The sequence below is a fragment of the Emys orbicularis genome, chromosome 6, assembly GCF_028017835.1.
Source record: "Emys orbicularis isolate rEmyOrb1 chromosome 6, rEmyOrb1.hap1, whole genome shotgun sequence".
Taxonomy (NCBI): domain Eukaryota; kingdom Metazoa; phylum Chordata; order Testudines; family Emydidae; genus Emys; species Emys orbicularis.
In genome coordinates this window covers 135,973,528-135,994,967 of record NC_088688.1, presented here as the reverse complement: position 1 = coordinate 135,994,967, position 21,440 = coordinate 135,973,528, and the positions used below count along the sequence as shown (strand labels likewise).

Genomic DNA, 21,440 nt, shown 5'->3' with positions numbered 1-21,440 from the left:
CTCCCAAGAGGAGGAGGAGGGTGGTGGTGGTCGGGGACTCCCTCCTCAGGGGGACTGAGTCATCTATCTGCCTCCCCGACCGGGAAAACCGAGAGGTCTGCTGCTTGCCAGGAGCTAGGATACACGATGTGACAGAGAGACTGCCGAGACTCATCAAGCCCTCGGATCGCTACCCCTTCCTACTTCTCCACGTGGGCACCAATGATACTGCCAAGAATGACCTTGAGCGGATCACTGCAGACTACGTGGCTCTGGGAAGAAGGATAAAGGAGTTTGAGGCGCAAGTGGTGTTCTCGTCCATCCTCCCTGTGCAAGGAAAAGGCCTGGGTAGAGACCGTTGAATCGTGGAAGTCAACGAATGGCTACGCAGGTGGTGTCGGAGAGAAGGCTTTGGATTCTTCGACCATGGGATGGTGTTCCAAGAAGGAGGAGTGCTAGGCAGAGACGGGCTCCACCTAACGAAGAGAGGGAAGAGCATCTTCGCCAGCAGGCTGGCTAACCTAGTGAGGAGGGCTTTAAACTAGGTTCACCGGGGGAAGGAGACCAAAGCCCTGAGGTAAGTGGGGAAATGGGATCCTGGGAGGAAGCACAAGCAGGAGAGCGCAAGAGGGGAGGACTCCTGTCTCATACTGAGAAAGAGGGACGATCAATGAGTTATCTTAAGTGCCTATACACAAATGCAAGAAGCCTGGGAAACAAGCAGGGAGAACTGGAAGTCCTGGCACAGTCAGGGAACTATGACGCAATTGGAATAACAGAGACTTGGTGGGATAATTCACATGACTGGAGTACTATCATGGATGGATATAAACTGTTCAGGAAGGACAGGCAGGGCAGAAAAGGTGGGGGAGTTGCGTTGTATGTAAGAGAGGAGTATGACTGCTCAGAGCTCCGGTATGAAACTGCAGAAAAACCTGAGTGTCTCTGGATAAAGTTGAGAAGTGTGAGCAACAAGGGTGATGTCGTGTTCGGAGTCTGCTATAGACCACCAGACCAGGGGGATGAGGTGGACGAGGCTTTCTTCTGGCAACTAGCAGAAGTTGCTAGATCGCAGGCCCTGGTTCTCATTGGAGACTTTAATCACCCTGATATCTGCTGGGAGAGCAATACAGCGGTGCACAGACAATCCAGGAAGTTTTTGGAAAGTGTAGGGGACAATTTCCTGGTGCAAGTGCTGGAGGAACCAACTAGGGGCAGAGCTTTTCTTGACCTGCTGCTCAAAAACAGGGAAGAATTAGTAGGGGAAGCAAAAGTGGATGGGAACCTGGGAGGCAGTGACCATGAGATGGTCGAGTTCAGGATCCTGACACAAGGAAGAAAGGAGAGCAGCAGAATACGGACCCTGGACTTCAGAAAAGCAGACTTTGACTCCCTCAGGGAACCGATGGGCAGGATCCCCTGGGAGAATAACATGAAGGGCAAAGGGGTCCAGAAGAGCTGGCTGTATTTTAAAGAATCCTTATTGCGGTTGCAGGAACAAACCATCCCGATGTGTAGAAAGAATAGTAAATATGGCAGGCGACCAGCTTGGCTAAACAGTGAAATCCTTGCTGATCTTAAACGCAAAAAAGAAGCTTACAAGAAGTGGAAGATTGGACAAATGACCAGGGAGGAGTATAAAAATATTGCTCAGGCATGCAGGAGTGAAATCAGGAAGGCCAAATCACACTTGGAGTTGCAGCTAGCAAGAGATGTTAAGAGTAACAAGAAGGGTTTCTTCAGGTATGTTAGCAACAAGAAGAAAGTCAAGGAAAGTGTGGGCCCCTTACTGAATGAGGGAGGCAACCGAGTGACCGAGGATGTGGAAAAAGCTAATGTACTCAATGATTTTTTTGCCTCTGTCTTCACAAACAAGGTCAGCTCCCAGACTGCTGCACTGGGCAGCACAATATGGGGAGAAGGTGACCAGCCCTCTGTGGAGAAAGAAGTGGTTCGGGACTATTTAGAAAAACTGGACGTGCACAAGTCCATGGGACCGGATGCGCTGCATCCAAGGGTGCTAAAGGAGTTGGCGGATTAGATTGCAGGGCCATTAGCCATTATTTTTGAAAACTCATGGCGATCGGGGGAGGTCCCGGATGACTGGAAAAAGGCTAATGTAGTGCCCATCTTTAAAAAAGGGAAGAAGGAGGATCCGGGGAACTACAGGCCAGTCAGCCTCACCTCAGTCCCTGGAAAAATCATGGAGCAGGTCCTCAAGGAATCAATTATGAAACACTTAGAGGAGAGGAAAGTGATCAGGAACAGTCAGCATGGATTCACCAAGGGGAAGTCGTGCCTGACTAACCTAATTGCCTTCTATGATGAGATAACTGGCTCTGTGGATGAGGGGAAAGCAGTGGATGTGTTATTCCTTGACTTTAGCAAAGCTTTTGATACGGTCTCCCACAGTATTCTTGCTGCCAAGTTAAAGAAGTATGGGCTGGATGAATGGACTGTAAGGTGGATAGAAAGCTGGCTAGATCGTCGGGCTCAACGGGTAGTGTTCAATGGCTCCATGTCTAGTTGGCAGCCGGTTTCAAGCGGAGTGCCCCAAGGGTCGGTCCTGGGGCCGGTTTTGTTTAATATCTTTATTAATGATCTGGAGGATTGTGTGGACTGCACTCTCAGCAAGTTTGCCGATGACACTAAACTAGGAGGCGTGGTAGATACACTAGAGGGTAGGGATCGGATACAGAGGGACCTAGACAAATTAGAGGATTGGGCCAAAAGAAACCTGATGAGGTTCAACAAGGACAAGTGCAGAGTCCTGCACTTAGGACGGAAGAATCCCATGCACAGCTACAGACTAGGGACCGAATGGCTAGGTAGCAGTTCTGCAGAAAAGGACCTAGGGGTCACAGTGGACGAGAAGCTGGATATGAGTCAACAGTGTGCTCTTGTTGCCAAGAAGGCTAATGGCATTTTGGGCTGTATAAGTAGGGGCATTGCCAGCAGATCGAGGGACGTGATCGTTCCCCTTTATTCGACATTGGTGAGGTCTCATCTGGAGTACTGTGTCCAGTTTTGGGCCCCACACTACAAGAAGGATGTGGAAAAATTGGAAAGAGTCCAGCGGAGGGCAACAAAAATGATTAGGGGTCTGGAACGCATGACTTATGAGGAGAGGCTGAGGAAACTGGGATTGTTTTGTCTCCAGAAGAGAAGAATGAGGGGGGATTTGATAGCAGCCTTCAACTACCTGAAGGGGGGTTCCAAAGAGGATGGAACTCGGCTGTTCTCAATGGTGGCAGATGACAGAACAAGGAGCAATGGTCTCAAGTTGCAGTGGGGGAGGTCTAGGTTGGATATTAGGAAACAGTGTTTCACTAGGAGGGTGGTGAAGCACTGGAATGCGTTACCTAGGGAGGTGGTGGAGTCTCCTTCCTTGGAGGTTTTTAAGGCCCGGCTTGACAAAGCCCTGGCTGGGATGATTTAGTTGGGAATTGGTCCTGCTTTGAGCAGGGGGTTGGACTAGATGACCTCCTGAGGTCCCTTCCAACCCTGATATTCTGTGATTCTATGTTTCATTTATTATGATAACACAATTTGATCTATAACCAATAGCTAATACCTAATACTTATACACACACAATTCAAATGTTCTGTAGCTGCTGGATAGTTACCAGTCCTGAGCGTAGCTTGAGTACGTGGCCTGATTTCGCAGCTTGGGTTCGTAGCTCGTGGCGTCTAACTGGCCAGGAAAACCAGGCACGAGGAAGGGCTGGGTCTCCGTCAGGCGTGCACAGATGCCACTCGATGTTGGCAGCAGAATGTTACCCAAAGTCTTCCATCTCACCCATCTTTTTTATAGGCTTTTAGTTTGAATCAACAGTCTATAGGTCTTGCTGTGTCAGGCTGCCTCTCGTTTCGGTGTGATTGATCACCCGTCAATTGCAGTGCTACAGGTTGCAGCACAGCCCTATAGTTCGCGGCTTCATACACGTATGTGTGTGTGAAACTGCTCTCTGTAGGACCGTGCTACCCGCAGCAGTGAGAGGTCCAACTTTGCTTAAAAAAGGCCATCTGATGTAGCTGATTCCTACAGATAGCAGTCTTACATGCATACAGGTTGGATAAACACAGTCAACAGCCATCTTGCCTAAAGTATATATTAACTATGTCATATCCATATCATAAGCATATTTTCATAAAGAATATAGAGTATAATGTCACACCCCACATGTATGTTTGCTGATCTGCAAATAGTAAAGGACCATGCACCTTTCGGTGCAAACGCTCATGAGCAGGGCTGGCTCCAGCATTTTTGCCGCCCAAAGCAAAAGCAAAAAACAAACAAATCGCGATCGGCGGCGGCAATTCGGCGGCAGATCCTTCGCTCTGAGAGGGAGTGAGGGACCTGCCGCCTCCGAATTGCCGCCCCTGCCGCCCCTCTCCGTTGGCCGCCCCAAGCACCTGCTTGTTAAGATGGTGCCTGGAGCCGGCCCTGCTCATGACAATAGTGCAGAGCCATGCAAGCTCCATGATTCTGTGTGAGATGGCAGACAGTGAGGAGGGCCAGGCAGGTTAGTGGGCTTAGAAAAAAAGGTGTAAATATTATGTATACGTTTATGCATTATAAGAAGTTTGATCCCATAGCCACAACCACCCCTGTCTGACCTGTTTGCCACCCAGCATACACTGCCAAACCAAAGCTTCCCAAAATACAGGGGGTGGACAGTGGGATATCTATTCATGGTGTACCTCACTCTGAATCTACACAAGTGCTTTGGGTGAGTAGCCTGACTGCTGAGGCAAGGAGTCCAGGAGGCATGCACACAAGTGACATAGTAACCGCAGTGACTCTATGCTGACTTAACTTGAGTTAACCCACACTTAAACTGTAGATATGGCCTTAGGTATATGAAATGTTTGGGAGTATGAGGGTAGACTACGATTCATTCAGGTGTTTCAGCTCAAGGCATTGGAACTGGCCTTACTGCACTCTACAGGCTCAGGAACAAAGAGGCACAAAAAAAGATCAGGAGTACTTGTGCATCCGAAGAAGTGGGCTGTAGCCCATGAAAGCTTATGCTGAAATAAATTTGTTAGTCTCTAAGGTGCCACAAGTACTCCTGTTCTTTTTGCGGATACAGACTAACACGGCTGCTACTCTGAAACCTGACAAAAAAATATATCATTTATTTATTACAATTTCTTGACTCGAGGGTGTATAACTCATGATTTTAAAATTCTTGTGCTTGTAAAGGTATCTTGGGGTTGTAGATGTGTGTTCATTATATTTTGAAAGGAAAAACTATGAGTGGGTTAAACAAAGAATTAGATCAGTCCCTCAGGATAAGTAGATTGGCTATTAGCCAAGATAATCAGGAATGCAGGCCCATGCTCTGCATGTCCCTAAAACATTCTTTGACTGGGAGATGCTGGGAGTAGACGATTGGATGGTTCAATGAGTCATTGCCTGGTCTGATAGACTCATAGACTCATAGACTTTAAGGTCAGAAGGGACCATTATGATCATCTAGTCTGACCTCCCGCATGATGCAGGCCACAAAATCTGACCCACCCACTCCTCGAATAATTCTCTCCCATGACTCAGCTGTTGAAGTCCCCAAATCATGATTTAAAGACTTTAAGTCGCAGAGAATCCTCCAGCAAGCAACCCCTGCCCCATGCTGCGGAGGAAGGCGAAAAACCTCCAGGGCCTCTGCCAATCTACCCTGGAGGAAAATTCCTTCCCGACCCCAAATATGGCGATCAGCAGAACCCCGAGCATGCGGGCAAGATTCTCCAGCCAGACCCACATTGACCATTGATACTAATTACCAGCGATGGCACGTTATTGACTTATTGACTAAAATCACATTATCCCATCAAACCATCCCCTCCATAAACTTATCAAGCTTAATCTTAAAGCCAGAGAGGTCTTTCGCCCCCACCGTTTCCCTCGGAAGGCTATTCCAGAACTTCACCCCCCTGACGGTTAGAAACCGTCGTCTAATTTCAAGCCTAAACTTCCCGACGGCCAGTTTATATCCATTTGTTCTCGTGTCCACATTAGTACTAAAAGCTGAAATAATTCCTCTCCCTCCCTGGTATTTATCCCTCTGATATATTTAAAGAGAGCAATCATATCCCCCCTCAGCCTCCTTTTGGTTAGGGTAAACAAACCGAGCTCCTCGAGTCTCCTTTCATACGACAGGTTTTCCATTCCTCGGATCATCCTAGTAGCCCTTCTCTGTACCCGTTCCAGTTTGAGTTCATCCTTCTTAAACATGGGAGACCAGAACTGCACACAGTACTCCAAATGAGGTCTCACCAGCGCCTTGTATAACGGAAGCAGCACCTCCTTATCCCTACTAGAAATACCTCGCCTAATGCATCCCAAGACCGCATTAGCTTTTTTCATGGCCACGTCGCATTGCCGACTCATAGTCATCCTGCGATCAACCAGGACTCCGAGGTCCTTCTCCTCCTCCGTTACTTCCAACCGATGCGTCCCCAGCTTATAACTAAAATTCTTGTTAGTCATCCCTAAATGCATCACCTTACACTTCTCACTATTAAATTTCATCCTATTACTATTACTCCAGTTTACCAGGTCATCCAAGTCTCCCTGCAGGATATCCCGATCCTTCTCCGAATTGGCAATACCTCCCAACTTTGTGTCATCCGCAAACTTTATCAGCCCACTTCTACATTCGGTTCCGAGGTCAGTAATAAATAGATTAAATAAAATCGGACCCAAAACCGAACCTTGAGGAACTCCACTGGTCACCTCCCTCCAACCTGACAGTTCACCTTTCAGTACGACCCGCTGCAGTCTCCCCTTTAACCAGTTCTTTATCCACCCCTGGATTTTCATATCGATCCCCATCTTTTCCAATTTAACCAATAATTCCTCATGCGGTACCGTATCAAACGCTTTACTGAAATCGAGGTATATTAGATCCACCGCATTTCCTTTATCTAAAAAATCTGTTACTTTCTCAAAGAAGGAGATCAGGTTGGTTTGGCACGATCTGCCTTTCGTAAACCCATGTTGTAATTTGTCCCAATTGCCATTGACCTCAAGGTCCTTAACCACTTTCTCCTTCAAAAATTTTTCCAAGACCTTGCCTATTACAGATGTTAAACTAACAGGCCTGTAGTTACCCGGGTCACTTTTTTTCCCCTTCTTGAAAATAGGAACCACATTAGCTATTCTCCAGTCCAACAGTACCACCCCCGAGTTTACAGATTCATTAAAAATTATCTCTAACGGGCTTGCAATTTCTCTCGCCAGTTCCTTTAATATTCTTGGATGAAGATCACCCGGTCCGCCCGATTTAGTCCCGTTAAGCTGTTCGAGTTTGGCTTCTACCTCGGGTACTGTAATGTCAACCCCCCCTCCTTTATTCCCCTCTGTCACGCTGTCTCTATTCCTAAACCCTTCATTAGCCTCATTAAAGACCGATGCAAAATATTCGTTTAAACATTGTGCCATGCCTAGATTATCCTTAATCTCCACTCCATCTACAGTCTTCAGCGGTCCCACTTCTTCTTTCTTTGTTTTCTTCCTATTTATATGGCTATAAAACCTCTTACTATTGGTTTTAATTCCCCTCGCAAGGTCCAACTCTACACGGCTTTTGGCCTTTCTCACTCCATCTCTACATGCTCTGACCTCAATAAGGTAGGTTTCTTTGCTGATCCCTCCCCTCTTCCACTCTTTGTACGCTTTCTGCTTTTTCTTAATCACCCCTCTGAGACGCTCGTTCATCCAGCTCGGTCTAAATCTCCTGCCTACGATCCGTTTTCCCTTTCTCGGGATACAGGCCTCCGACAGCTCCTGCAACTTCAGCTTGAAATAATCCCAGGCCTCATCTGCCTTTAGCTCTCTAAGTATGTTAGCCCAATCTATTTCCCTAAGTAGTTGCCTTAATTTATTAAAGTTGGCCTTTTTGAAATCGTAGACCATAGTCACAGTTTTATTTCTGTTAATCCTTCCATTTAGTTTAAACCGAATTAGCTCATGATCACTCGAGCCAAGGTTGTCCACTACAACCATTTCCTCAACGAGGTCCTCACTACTCACCAAAACCAAATCTAAAATGGCATCCCCCCTCGTCGGTTCAGCAACTACTTGATGAAGGAATTCATCAGCTAGCACTTCTAGGAAAATCTGAGCCCTATTATTGTTACTAGCATTTGTTCCCCAATCTATATCTGGGAAGTTAAAGTCTCCCATGCTTACACAGTTCCTATTAGTATTTACTTCCCTAAAAACATTAAAGAGTTCCCTGTCCATATCCAGGCTAGATCCCGGCGGTCTATAGCACACCCCAAGCACTATCCCAGGGGAGGCTCTAGTAGTTTTTTTGCCCAATGTGAGTATTGCCCAGACAGACTCCGTCTTATCCATTCCATCACTTATTATTTCTTTACAGTTTACCTCATTATTGACATACAATGCTACTCCCCCACCTCTACCTTTGTTTCGGTCGTTCCTAAACAGCACATACCCTTCCATACCTGTACTCCAGTCATGACTACCATTCCACCACGTTTCGGTTATTCCTACGATATCCGGTCTCATTTCTCGGACCAGGAGCTCCAATTCCTCCATTTTGTTACCTAGGCTTCTCGCATTGGTGTATAAACATCTTAATTTATGCCGTTTAGCCTCCCTCCCATTTGTTATCCGATTTGGTACGGACACTGTACAGCCAGTATGACCTATTAGTCTAGTATCCATCCCCCCTGTCTTCCTTATGTCCAATCTCTTCCCCCCAGCTATGTCTGTTCTTGTCTCGTCACCCTCCTTCTCAATGTTGTAATTTGGCGTGGAGATTAACTGGACATCTCCCAACCGTCTCCCCCGAATTCCTAGTTTAAAGCTCTCTTGATGAGATGAGCCAGCCTCCCTCCCAGAAGTCTATTTCCTTCCCTACTTAGGTGAAGTCCATCCCGTGAGAACAGTTGCCTGTCCCCGAAAGCCTCCCAGTGGCCATACATCCCAAAGCCCTCCTTATAGCACCACTCCCTTAGCCAACTATTTATCATCACAATCCTGTCAGCCCTTTGCTGCCCTTCTCTAGGAACAGGCAGAATCCCACTGAAAATGATCTGAGCCTCGATTTCCTTAAGCGTCTTCCCCAACCTGGCATAATCTCCCTTGATTCTCTCTAGCGAGAACCTAGCCGTGTCATTCGTTCCTACGTGAAGGATGATCAAGGGGTTCTTACCTGCTCCTTTTAGGATCCTTTTCAACCGCAGGTCCACATCCCGTATCTTAGCGCCCGGCAGACAGCACACCCTTCTGTTCTCTGGGTCCGCCCTGGTCACAGGCCTGTCTAACCTCCTCAGTAAGGAGTCCCCAATCACATAAACCTGCCTTTGCCTGGTGACAGTGCGATCTACTAATCTATCCCCTGTTCCCTCTAGTCGCAACCCCTGTCTGTTCCTATTTTCCCTTATAGTCTCTCTTATGCCACCCTGTACTGTCCCGGGGCCCAGATTTGGTGCTGTCTCCATCAACTCCTCCCCTCTTTCTATGGGACTAGCCGCTCTTCTCTTCTTCCTCACCCTTCCCCCTTCAGTGACCATCTGCTGCACCCCTTCCTCGTTATCCAAACACCCAAACCTGTTTCTGAGCTCTATTTCTCCTTCACTGACCCTCCTTTTCCTTGGCCTGCTTCTCACGGTCACATGCTTCCACTGCGCTTGTTCTCCCCCCGACATTCCCCCCTCACAGACCCTGGCCCCCCGCTTCCACCTGTACCCCTGAGCATTCCCCTGCAGCCACCCCTTGCCTTTGCTCCATTAGCTGCTCAAACCCCCTTCTAAACTCTACCAGGGTCTCTATCTGCATCTCCAAACCTCGGATCTTTTCTTCCAGCAGCTCTATTAGGCGGCATTTCATGCAGACATACCTCTGGTCAGGCACCCCCGCTAGGACCATGTACATACCGCAGCTGCCACATGCAATCATCTGCATTGTGTCCCCCGCTGCTTGGCTCATGGCTGCTGTAGTCTCTGCCCGCTGCACCTGGGGGAACACAGCACACCGGACACCGCGCCCTCCTGCCTCCCCATCCACCTCATTCCCTTAGAAGCACCTGGCGTTGGCCACTGTCACAAGACAGGATACTAGATTAGGCGGACTATTGGTCTGACCACCAATATTTACACCATTGGTGGATTGACTCAAAACAAATTTTGACAATAGGCCAGAAATTCAGTCAGAGTGAAAGTCAGATGATCCAACAGAATAAATATCTGCTCTAAAAATGAGAAGAAAAAATTAGAATAAAAAATTCAGGGAATCCCAGCAGCAGATAAGACAACTTGGGAAACTGCTCGGAGACTCTATGCATTCATAAACAGTGATAAGGGATTCTTTTGTTTCTGAGGGGGTATCACCCCCACCCCCCACCCCCAGCGCAGCAAGTTTGAGCGCTTTAAAGCACTAGTGTGGACAGGTTCGTCTCCCAGTGCTCAGAGCTAATCCCCCTCGTCAAGGTGGATTACCGGGAGCACAGCGTTTTGAAATTTGTAGTGTAGACATAGCCTCAGTAGGTTAGATCTAGCGTGACCAGATGTCCCGATTTTATAGAGACAGTTCCTATTTTTGGGTCTTTATCTTATATAGACTCCTATTGCCCCCCACCCCTGTCCCAATTTTTCACATTTGCTGTCTGGTCACCCTAGTTAGATCAGACAAAGAGGAGCTGCATTGATGTGCCTGTGCCTTTAAGAACCCAGCCCTGGGAAGCCGATGCTGAGAGGTGCTGTCTGTGAGAGGGGAAATAAAAAAGCCCTCTGTCCCCCCCCATTTTTGCAAACACTGGTGTCTCAGTCATACTGGGGTAACTGCTACCCCCTGTGCCCCTGACTGCTGGGTTTTGCCCTTGGTCACCCTCTGCCAGTGCCTCACCCCGAACTTAACTCCTGCTCCTCCCCCCCAGCCCTGATTTTCCATTTAGCCCCTCTCCTACTGCCGCCTCCAGCTGCTTGACCCCCCCACCAGTAAATTTCCATCCCCTGCTCAGACCCTGCCCCGCCTCCTCCGATTCGCCCCCTTTGCCCCTTTTTAAGCCCTGTCAAAAGCAGTCCGCAGAATCCTACGGGTATATGAGTCAACAGTGTGATGCTGTTGCAAAAAAAGCAAACATGATTCTGGGATGTATTAACAGGTGTGTTGTGAGCAAGACACGAGAAGTCATTCTTCCGCTCTACTCTGCTCTGGTTAGGCCTCAGCTGGAGTATTGTGTCCAGTTTTGGGCACCGCATTTCAAGAAAGATGTGGAGAAATTGGAAAGGGTCCAGAGAAGAGCAACAAGAATGATTAAAGGTCTTGAGAACATGACCTATGAAGGAAGACTGAAAGAATTGGGTTTGTTTAGTTTGGAAAAGAGAAGACTGAGAGGGGACATGATAGCAGTTATCAGGTATCTAAAAGGGTATCATAAGGAGGAGGGAGAAAACTTGTTCACCTTAGCCTCTAAGGATAGAACAAGAAGCAATGGGCTTAAACTGCAGCAAGGGAGGTCTAGGTTGGACATTAGGAAAAAGTTCCTAACTGTCAGGGTGGTTAAACACTGGAATAAATTGCCTAGGGAGGTTGTGGAATCTCCATCTCTGGAGATATTTAAGAGTAGGTTAGATAAATGTCTATCAGGGATGGTCTAGACAGTATTTGGTCCTGCCATGCGGGCAGGGGACTGGACTCGATGACCTCTCGAGGTCCCTTCCAGTCCTAGAATCTATGAATCTATGAATCTATAAGGGCAGTGGCGTCAGCAGATGTACTGAGCATGCTACTTACTGTGCTACAGTAAGTAGCACATTTCTAGCAGAGCAGTATCCTTCACTACACCGGCCGAGAGCGGGTCCATGGGCCGAGTCCTGCCGCGCTGAGGGGGCGGCGATGGCCCTGGCCCTGGCCCTGGTGCTGCGCCTGCTGCTGCTGGGGGCTGTAGCCCTGCAGGGGGGCCGCTCCTGTGAGTACCGGGGTGAGACCCCCGGGGGGGAGCTGGGTGTCGGGGGGCAGCCGGGCCGGGGGGTGCAGGGAGGGGGGAGCTGGGTGTCGGGGGGGGGGGGTAGCAGCCGGGCCGGGGGGTGCAGGGAGGGGGGAGCTGGGTGTCGGGGGGGGAAGTTCTGGGCTCTGCGTTCAGAGGTGTCGCGCGCTCCCCCCCAGCACTGAGCGGTCACTGACATCGAACAGTGACGTTGCTATAGTGACTGGGGGGGGGGAGGTCCTGGCCCACTTGTGCCAGGTGCTGCCAGGGGCGCTGCTGGGACAACGTATGTGTGTGTGGGGGGAGGGGGGACTGAGAGTCACTGAACCGAACTGTAACCCCTTCATCTAATGCCAACCGCTCCCAGCCAGGAAATCCCCGGTTCCAGGCGCTGCCCAGGCTGTTTCGTTCCTAGTGTATCAGGGCGGGGTGGGGATTTCAGACACGATTCCTGTTTGCGGAGCTCAGGCTGACAGTTAGTGAGAGGGAGTAAATCACACACACACACACACACACCGCCCCCAGGTAGACCAGGGTTAAATGAAGGGAAAAGGTTTCTTGGATCTCTGACCTTTAATGGGTCCCAGAAGGTTCTTCATGCTGGGTTTAACCCCAGTGCCTGGAACTCCTGAGTGTGGCTTGTCCTTGGCTACGTAGGGCTGAGCTGTGTTAGCCCCAGTCTAGTTGCTCCCACTGTCAGAAATGGGCCTGGGCGGTGGATGGAGCCCCCAGGTCTGCCCCTTGTGCTTGTGCCCCTCCCCCAGCGGCCGCGGCCACCAGTCCCCCCTTGGCCCGGGCCAGCCCAAGCCATGAGTCTCCGCCTTGTCCCCTCACCCCACCTGCCCGGAACTGCCCCGGGCCAGCCAAGCAGCAACTCCCCTCCCCAGGCCCCTGAAGCCTCTCACTCTCCTCCGGAAGAAGCTTTTGCTGAGCCCCATGCAGGTTCCCGGGCAGCTGAGGAGGCAGTTTCAGAGTAGCAGCCGTGTTAGTCTGTATCCGCAAAAAGAACAGGAGTACTTGTGGCACCTTAGAGACTAACAATTGCTACTCAGCTTCCTGGAGTCCAGGGAGGTTACTGATGAACCTAGGAAGCTGAAGAGCACATGCAGCCTCCTTAGCCCCCCCGGAATTACATGGGGCATAAGAAAGCAAAAACTTCCCTCCAAAATCCTGCAACTGGGGGTCCGGCAGCAGCGCCAGGGGAAGGCAGAGCCTCCACTGGCCTATTATACCCACCACGCCTGCCCATGGCAATGGGTCATATCTGTAGTGGAAGCAGGTCGTTAGAGGTGTCATCCTAAGGAGGAGATGTTAACCCCCTCTGTCTCTGGCGGTGTGTTGGCGCCCCAGGCGGGGGCAGAGGTTGGAGCCCCTGGATCTGTGCATGAATCAGGTCTTAGTTTGGGCATGAGCTCCCGTTGCAGAGCACAGAACAGCTGCTGCGTTTGTGCTGTTAGGATCTCCCGTAACTGCCGGATAAAGAGCTTCCAGATCCCAACAGGGTGGGGTGAGGAGAGGGGAAGGCATGTCCTGCTTTTCCTTGCATGGACTTGAATCTTCCTTGGCCCACAGTTCCCCATGCGGCAGCAGCTCAGACCCTGGGGAGCTCAGCAGCCCGTATCCAGCTGGGTGAAGCTGCAGGGTGGGCTTGGGGTTTGTTTGAAGTGGTTTAAGGCATATTGGTGCCCTCACATCACCTCAGTAACAGGCTTGGTTTGACCTAAACAGGGTTAGTCCCCATTGCTCCTTGTTCTGTCATCTGCCACCACTGCAAACAGCCGAGCTCCATCCTCTCTGGAACCCCCCTTCAGATAGTTGAAGACTGCTATCAAATTCCACCTCACTCTTCTCTTCTGCGGACTAAATAACCCCAGTTCCCTCAGCCTCTCCTCATACATCATGTGCCCCAGCCCCCTGATCATTTTCGTTGCCCTCCGCTGGACTCTCTCCAATGTGTCCACATCCTTTCTTTAGTGGGGGTCCCAAAACTGGACGCAATACTCCAGATGTGGCCTCAGCAGTTCCGAATAGAGGGGAATAATCACTTCCCTCGATCTGCTGGCAATGCTCCTACTTCCATTAATTTTTCTTTGCTGCCCGTGACGTGTCCATGACTTTTACTAAAAATATCTGTGACAAAATATTAGCCTGGTATGGCGGAAGTGAATAAGGAAGTGTTATTTACCCCTTCACATAACACAAGATCTAGGGGTCACCCAAGGAAATTAATAGGCAGCAGGTTTAAAACAAACAAAAGGAAGTATTTCTTTGCACAACACACAATCAACCAGTGGAACTCCTTGCTAGAGGCTGTTGTGAAGGCCAAGACTAGAACAGGGTTCCAAAAAGAACTAGATAAGTTCATGGAGGATAGGTCCATCAATGGTTATTAGCCAGGATGGGCAGGGATGGTGTCCCTAGCCTCTGTTTGCCAGAAGCTGGGAATGGGCGACAGGGGATGGATCACTTGATGATTCCCTGTTCTGCTCATTCCCTCTGGGGCACCTGGCATTGGCCACTGTCGGAAGACAGGAGACTGGGTTAGATGGATCTTTGGTCTGACCCAGTATAGCCGTTCTTATGTTCTTAATAAATTTATAATAAATTGTGTGCACAGCCGGGGCCCTGGCTCCCACCTGTAACTTGGACACGTCCCTCTGCATGCCCCCCCCAGCTTCAGCTCATGTATCTCCTACCCCCCAAACATTCTCCTGCCCCACCCTTTCCCATAACATCCCTTTCCTCTTCCCCACACCACCCTCCAGCCCTGCATGCCTCCTGCTCCTCACACCCCCCTCCAGCTCTGCTGCTCATCCTGGGCCCCCTTTCCTTCGTCACACTCCACTTCAGCCTCCTGTACCCCCAATACACTCTCCCCGTCTGCTCCCCTACTCCTCACAGATGCTCCAACCCCCCGTACCTCCCCTTCCCCTCTGCACCCCCCCCTCCAGCCCTGTCCCCCTTCTCTTCCTAACCCAACCCCCCTTTCTCCCCAGTCAGGCCATTGTATGGGCCCTTCCCCAGGTCTCCCACCCACAGGAACACTCCTGAGGGCCGGCGCCACCTAGGGTGACCAGACAGCAAGTGTGAAAAATCAGGACGGGGTTGGGGGTAATAGGTGCCTATATAAGAAAAAACCCAAATATCGGGACTGTCCCTATAAAATCGGGACATCTGGTCACCCTAGCGCCAACTCTCGCGTATTGCCAGGGGCTCCCTGGCAGGGTTGGGTCAGTCTGACCTCCCGGCCCCCAATCTGCCCCCCTCAGGCCTGCAGTCCTGGCGCATATTCCACACGGTGGTGTCGGAGCCCAGCGCAGGGCTGCCCTGGTACAGCAATGTCGCCTACGTGGATGACCAGATCATCGGGCACTAAGACAGCGAGAAGCAGAGGGCGGAGCCCCGCACAGCATGGATGGTGAGGAACATGGAGTACTGGGATGACATAACCTGGAGCATACAGCGCTGGCAGGCATGGTTCAGAGCGAGTCTGAACACCTTGCATGAGCTTTACAACCAGAGCGAGGGTGAGTGAAGGACACGGCCCGACCCACGGCCACGGAGACACAAGGACATGGGGTGGGGCAGCATGTTGATGTAACAGGTGGAAGGGACACAGGGATCCATGTCAGGGATGAGGGGAGGGAACAGAGGCGCCTGCAGGGGCATTTTCTCACAGGAGTCAGTGGGAACGTGAGGGACGTGTGTGGGGGGGGAGGGAGGGGGGCTGCAGAATGGAGGGTCCATGTGAAGGACATTTTTGACACCCTCCAAAATGGGACTGTCCTGCTGTTCCCTCCCAAAACACCCCAGATTTCTGCTACCAGTCCCACTTGCAGCTGCCTCTGCTGCCCCTTGTGTGTGGTCATTTCCCTCCCCAACCACTGTCCTGACTGCCCTCCTCCCCCCATTTACCCCCCTCCCATCACACTCCCAGGGCTGTCAGCTCGTGGGACATCGGTCACGAGTCCTGCATCTTTGCAGCATTAATGTCGGCTCCTGGTGGCTTAGGGCTTCTGTGTGCGCTGGAGCTGCTGCTGATTGGGCTTCCACCACCAGCAGGGGGTGCAGCTGGGCCCCCTGCAGGGTCCCTGCTGTCTGTGCAGAGGGGCTGGGGCAGGTGGAGCAGTCCCCACAATCATCAGGCTCCTTCTCCTCCCCAAGCCCACAGGAAAAACAGAGCAGCTCCAGGGAGCTAAATCCAGGATCCTTCAGCTAGGTGTGGGTCAGAGTCTGCTGATTCTCCAGGTAGGGGCAGCTCTGAGAGAAGGAAGCACAAATCCAGATCTGGCAGGCACAGGAGTCCTCAGGGTCCCCTGGAAAAGGGACAGTGCTCGGATTCCAGCTGGGATCCTTCAAATCCATGTGTAAGAGGACAGACAAAGAGGAGCCAGATCAGAATAGCAGTGACACCACTCAGCAGTATTATCCCTGAGGATCCCAAACCGAACCACATATTCCTCTTAACGCGGCCTTTGTGGACATGATCTAGGAGGAACGGGCAGCCCCAGAAGACCCTGAGAGACGGAGCAAGGCGAGATACAAAAGGAGCACTTAAAGATGATAAAGTCATTGCGGAGAAACTAAATGAATTCTTTCTTCAGTCTTCACAGCTGAGGATGTTAGGGAGATTCCCAAACCTGAGCCGTCCTTTGTAGGTGACAAATCTGAAGAATTGTCACAGATTGAAGTGTCACTAGAGGAAGTTTTGGAATTAATTGATAAACTTAACAGTAACAAGTCACTGGGACCAGATGGCATTCACCCAAGGGTTCTGAAAGAACTCAAATGTGAAATTGCGGAACTATTAACTATGATTTGCAACCTGTCCTTTAAATCGGCTTCTGTACCCAATGACTGGAAGATAGCTCATGTAACGCCAATATTTTAAAAAGGCTCTAGAGGTGATCCCGGCAATTACAGACCGGTAAGTCTAACGTCAGTACCGGGCAAATTAGTTGAAACAATAGTAAAGAATAAAATTGTCAGACACATAGAAGAACATAAATTTGTTGGGCAAAAGTCAACATGGTTTCTGTAAAGGGAAATCATGTCTTACTAATCTATTAGAGTTCTTTGAAGGGGTCAACAAACATGTGGACAAGGGGGATTCAATGGACATAGTGTACTTAGATTTCCAGAAAGCCTTTGACAAGGTCCCTCACCAAAGTCTCTTACGTAAATTGAGTTGCCATGGGATAAGAGGGAAGATCCTTTCATGGATTGAGAACTGGTTAAAAGACAGGGAACAAAGGGTAGGAATAAATTATAAATTTTCAGATTGGAGAGGGGTAACTAGTGGTGTTCCCCAAGGGTCAGTCCTAGGACCAATCCTATTCAATTTATTCATAAATGATCTGGAGAAAGGGTAAACAGTGAGGTGGCAAAGTTTGCAGATGATGCTAAACTGCTCAAGATAGTTAAGACCAAAGCAGACTGTGAAGAACTTCAAAAAGATCTTACAAAACTAAGTGATTGGGCAACAAAATGGCAAATGAAATTTAATGTGGATAAATGTAAAGTAATGCGCATTGGAAAAAATAACCCCAACTATACATACAATGTGATGGGGACTAATTTAGCTACAACTAATCAGGAAAGAGATCTTGGAGTCATTGTGGATAGTTCTCTGAAGACATCCACGCAGTGTGCAGCGGCAGTCAAAAAAAACAAACAGGATGTTAGGAATCATTAAAAAAGGGACAGAGAATAAGACGGAGACTTATTGCCCTTATATAAATCCATGATACGCCCACATCTTGAATACTGCGTACAGATGTGATCTCCTCACCTCAAAAAAGATATACTGGCACTAGAAAAGGTTCAGAGAAGGGCAACTAAAATGATTAGGGGGTTTCCCATATGAGGAAAGATTAAAGAGGCTAGGACTTTTCAGCTTGGAAAAGAGGAGACTAAAGGGGGATATGATAGAGGTATATAAAATCATGAGTGGTGTGGAGAAAGTGAATAAGGAAAAGTTATTTACTTGTTCCCATAATATAAGAACTAGGGGCCACCAAATGAAATTAATGGACAGCAGGTTTAAAGCAAATAAAAGGAAGTTCTTTTTCACACAGCACACAGTCAACCTGAGGAGGTTGTGAAGGCTAGGACTATAACAGGGTTTAAAAGAGAACTGGATAAATTCATGGCGGTTAAGTCCATTAATGGCTATTAGCCAGGATGGGTAAGGAATGGTGTCCCTAGGGTGGAGATGGATAGCAGGAGAGAGATCACTTGATCATTACCTGTTCGGTTCACTCCCTCTGGGGCACCTGGCATTGGCCACTGTCGGAAGACAGGATACTGGGCTGGATGGACCTTTGGTCTGACCCAGTACGGCCATTCTTATGTTCTTAAGAGATAGTACAGTGTCCACCAGTCCGAATCAGAGTTCGTTTCCCTTCTGAAGGTCGATGCAGCAGGGACGTCCCTAGCTGAGGACACAGCAATGCCTTCAGAGGCAGATTTAAATCTAAGGCCTGCTCTCAGACAGGAGGATGGACACAACACTCTGAGGCAGCCTCCACATCCCTGAGAGCTCCCACTGCGTCCCATGCTCTGCCCAGCAGGACTGGCCAGCCGGCCTGTATGAATCTGTCCCTTTCAAATACAGGAAGCATTTTGGTCTGGGAGCCTCTCAGACCGATTTCTCTGGCAGCAGCCGTCACTTCTGACTCCCATCTGGATGCCTTCTGGTCCTCAGCTGGAGCCAGGGGCTGCAATGCCATTACCTGCTGGCATGTGCAGCTGTGTGCCTGGAAGGTAGCTGGCCAGACTGCGGTGACCCTAGCATCATCCAAGTGTTCAGGAGGGGAAATTATCTGGGGAATTGGTGCATAAGGTGGCGGCCAACTCCTCAGACAAAGCATAGATGCCCATGGCTCCTGCCAAGGCCCACAGCAGGGATATAGACCCTGTTCCAAACCCAGGCCATCCTTCCCAGGCTTCCAGGATGTAAATAGTTAGTTGGACTCTCATAGTGAAGTTTCCTCTGCTCCCGGAACTGGGCATGCCTCGGTCTCCGGGCTTCAAACCTGGTGCCTCCTGCAGCAAGCAAGCAAGTGCTTGGGTGAGACTCCTATTGCGGATCGCTGTCAGTTCTGCCACCAGTTCAGTCCACATATGAAAAAGCACAGAGAGGCCAGGCCGAAGTCCCTCCTGATGGAAGTGGCGCTCAAACCTTCTTCAGAGCCGAGCCAGTCAAACTTGGCACCGTGTACCTCGAAGAGCTGCTGCAGAGAGAGTCCATATGGGACTCTCGGTACCGTTCCCCGTCACCAGTGACAAGAAAGAAACCTAAGCAGCAGCTGTCTGAGAGGTTCCCCATCTCTAAGAATGGACAATCATGGGGAGTGCAGGGGAGTGCGACCTGTGTCTGGCCACTCCTCTGCCCCTGCTCCGCAGGCGATACTGTCGACTCCGCCCTGTTCACAGGCTCTGTTGAGACCAGTACCCGACCAGCCGCCGGCACCAGAGGGGCAGTGAGGCACCAGCAGGGTTGCAGTGCCATCCATCCCGGAGGCGTTTGTTGTGGCCAGGGACTTGCTGGCTCTTCTAGTACCACCATTGCCGGCAGTACAACATTTGGTGCAGGCAAGCAGAAGGGAGCATGTTGCCCCGAGCTCCCGTTTGGTACCAGGCCCCTTCGTACTGTCTGGGAAACTGTCTCTGCTTATGTTGAAGCAGGCTTCCCCATCTCCGCACTGTCCCTTGGAGCCAATGGGTACCACACCACTGTGGTCCCCACAAGATGATTCATCATCCGAGTTGAAGGTTGAATCTTGCACCCAGCCGAGGGACTGGTACCAGTACCCCACCAATCAGCCCTTTGCGATGGTGGATCCCACGGTGGGGGTTCTTCTAAGCGCCTGGCCCAGCGAGCAATGGCCCATGCAGGTGCAATGGCCTTTTTGTGGGTTTTCCTCTGATGCGGTGGTGTCTGAGAGAGGGATTCCTGCCACACCGAACAGCACCCGACCCAGCACCCTGACTCTCAGGACCTGGAGCTACGGGATCCGGTTGGTGCAGAAGGAGAGGAGGAAGGTCCCATGCTGGTGCAGGCTGCATCCTCCTCCCCAGAAGAGGCAGGGATGGGTGTTTCGCCGCCCCACGACAACTTCCAGGCTCACCGGGGAGTTATGGAAGAAGGTGGCCTCAAACTTAGGGCTGGAAGTGGAGGTAGTTAAAAAGTCCTCCAACAGTCTGGTCAACATCTGGGCTGCAGTGGCCCTGTCGAAGGTAGCTCTGCCTCTCAATGAGGCCATCATGGGTCCAGTTAAAATCCTGTGGCAGACCCCTTCCTCAAAGAAGGCAGAAAGGAAGCACTGTGTCTCTGCCAAAGGGTGAGAGTACTTATGTCCCCATCCCCTCCCCGATCCTTGGTGGTCTCAGCAGCCAATGAGAGGGAAAGGCCAGAAAGCCTCAAAAAAGCAAGACCTTTTTAGTAGGAAAAATTATTTTGCCAGTGGTCTACATCTCCAACCAACAGGCACTGCTGTGCAGATTCAACTTTAACGTCTGGGACTCCATGTTGAAATTTAAAGACTCGCTTCCCCAAGAGTCCAGGCAGGAGATGGTTGCTCTGGTGGAAGGGAAGGTGGTGGCCAGGCTTCCCCACAAGCTGCCCTTGACACAGCAGATGCGGCGGCCGGGGCTATGGTGTCAGCAGTGGCCATGCAAAGGGGCTCCTGGCTTCAGTCCTCTGGCCTACAGACAAAGGTCCAGCAGTCTCTTCAAGACCTTCCGTTTGAAAGGACTTTGCTCTTCTCAGGGCAGACAGACACCAAACTCCACGGCCTGAAGGACTCTAGATCCTGGCCCCTATTGTTTTTGAACCATCTCTCCTGCTTCAGCTCGGCAGGTCCCTTATCACCACAGACCATTCGGTGCTGAGTACGGTGGAGGAGGGTTATATGCTTCAGTTCGTTTCCACGCCTCCCTCCTACCCCCCAACCCCATCCCTCTTCAGGGATGCTTCTCATGAGCAGATTTTAGCCCAGGAGGTGCAAGCCCTTCTCCGGGTAGGAGCCGTGGAGGAGGTGCCTCGGAACTTAACAGGGTTTTAAACTTCAGTTATTTCCTAATCCCGAAGGCCAAAGGGCGTCTCTGACCCATTCTAGCCCTGCAACGCCTCAGCTGTGTCGGAGAAAAAAACAGTTCTCACTTTTTGTTTGGGTACAGCAAGTCAGATGCTTTATTTTCTCTCTATTAATTGCATAGAGGGAGAGAGCTAAACAGGTCTCTCAACAGGTAAACAATTACAGCAAGCATTTATACCTTTTGTTACAGACGATAATGAGCAACAGCTGCATTTTGTTTATACATAGGTCATTTTGATATTTTGTTTTGCTCACTAATGTAGACTCTTAGTCTACAGTCCATATTATCTACACAAGGTCACAACAACTTCTTACACAGTTCTTTTCCACTCGCCTTACACATTCCTCGCTTCTACAAATCTCGCGTTATTAGGGTTACAGTTAGCCTAACTCTTGC

The 21,440-nt window shown here is 50.1% G+C and overlaps 1 pseudogene; it reads left to right on the top strand.

Annotated features, from left to right (window-relative positions):
• The first annotated feature begins 4,462 nt into the window (after nucleotides 1-4,462).
• Nucleotides 4,463-21,440, top strand: part of LOC135879906 (major histocompatibility complex class I-related gene protein-like) — a 29,605-nt pseudogene continuing 12,627 nt past the window's right edge.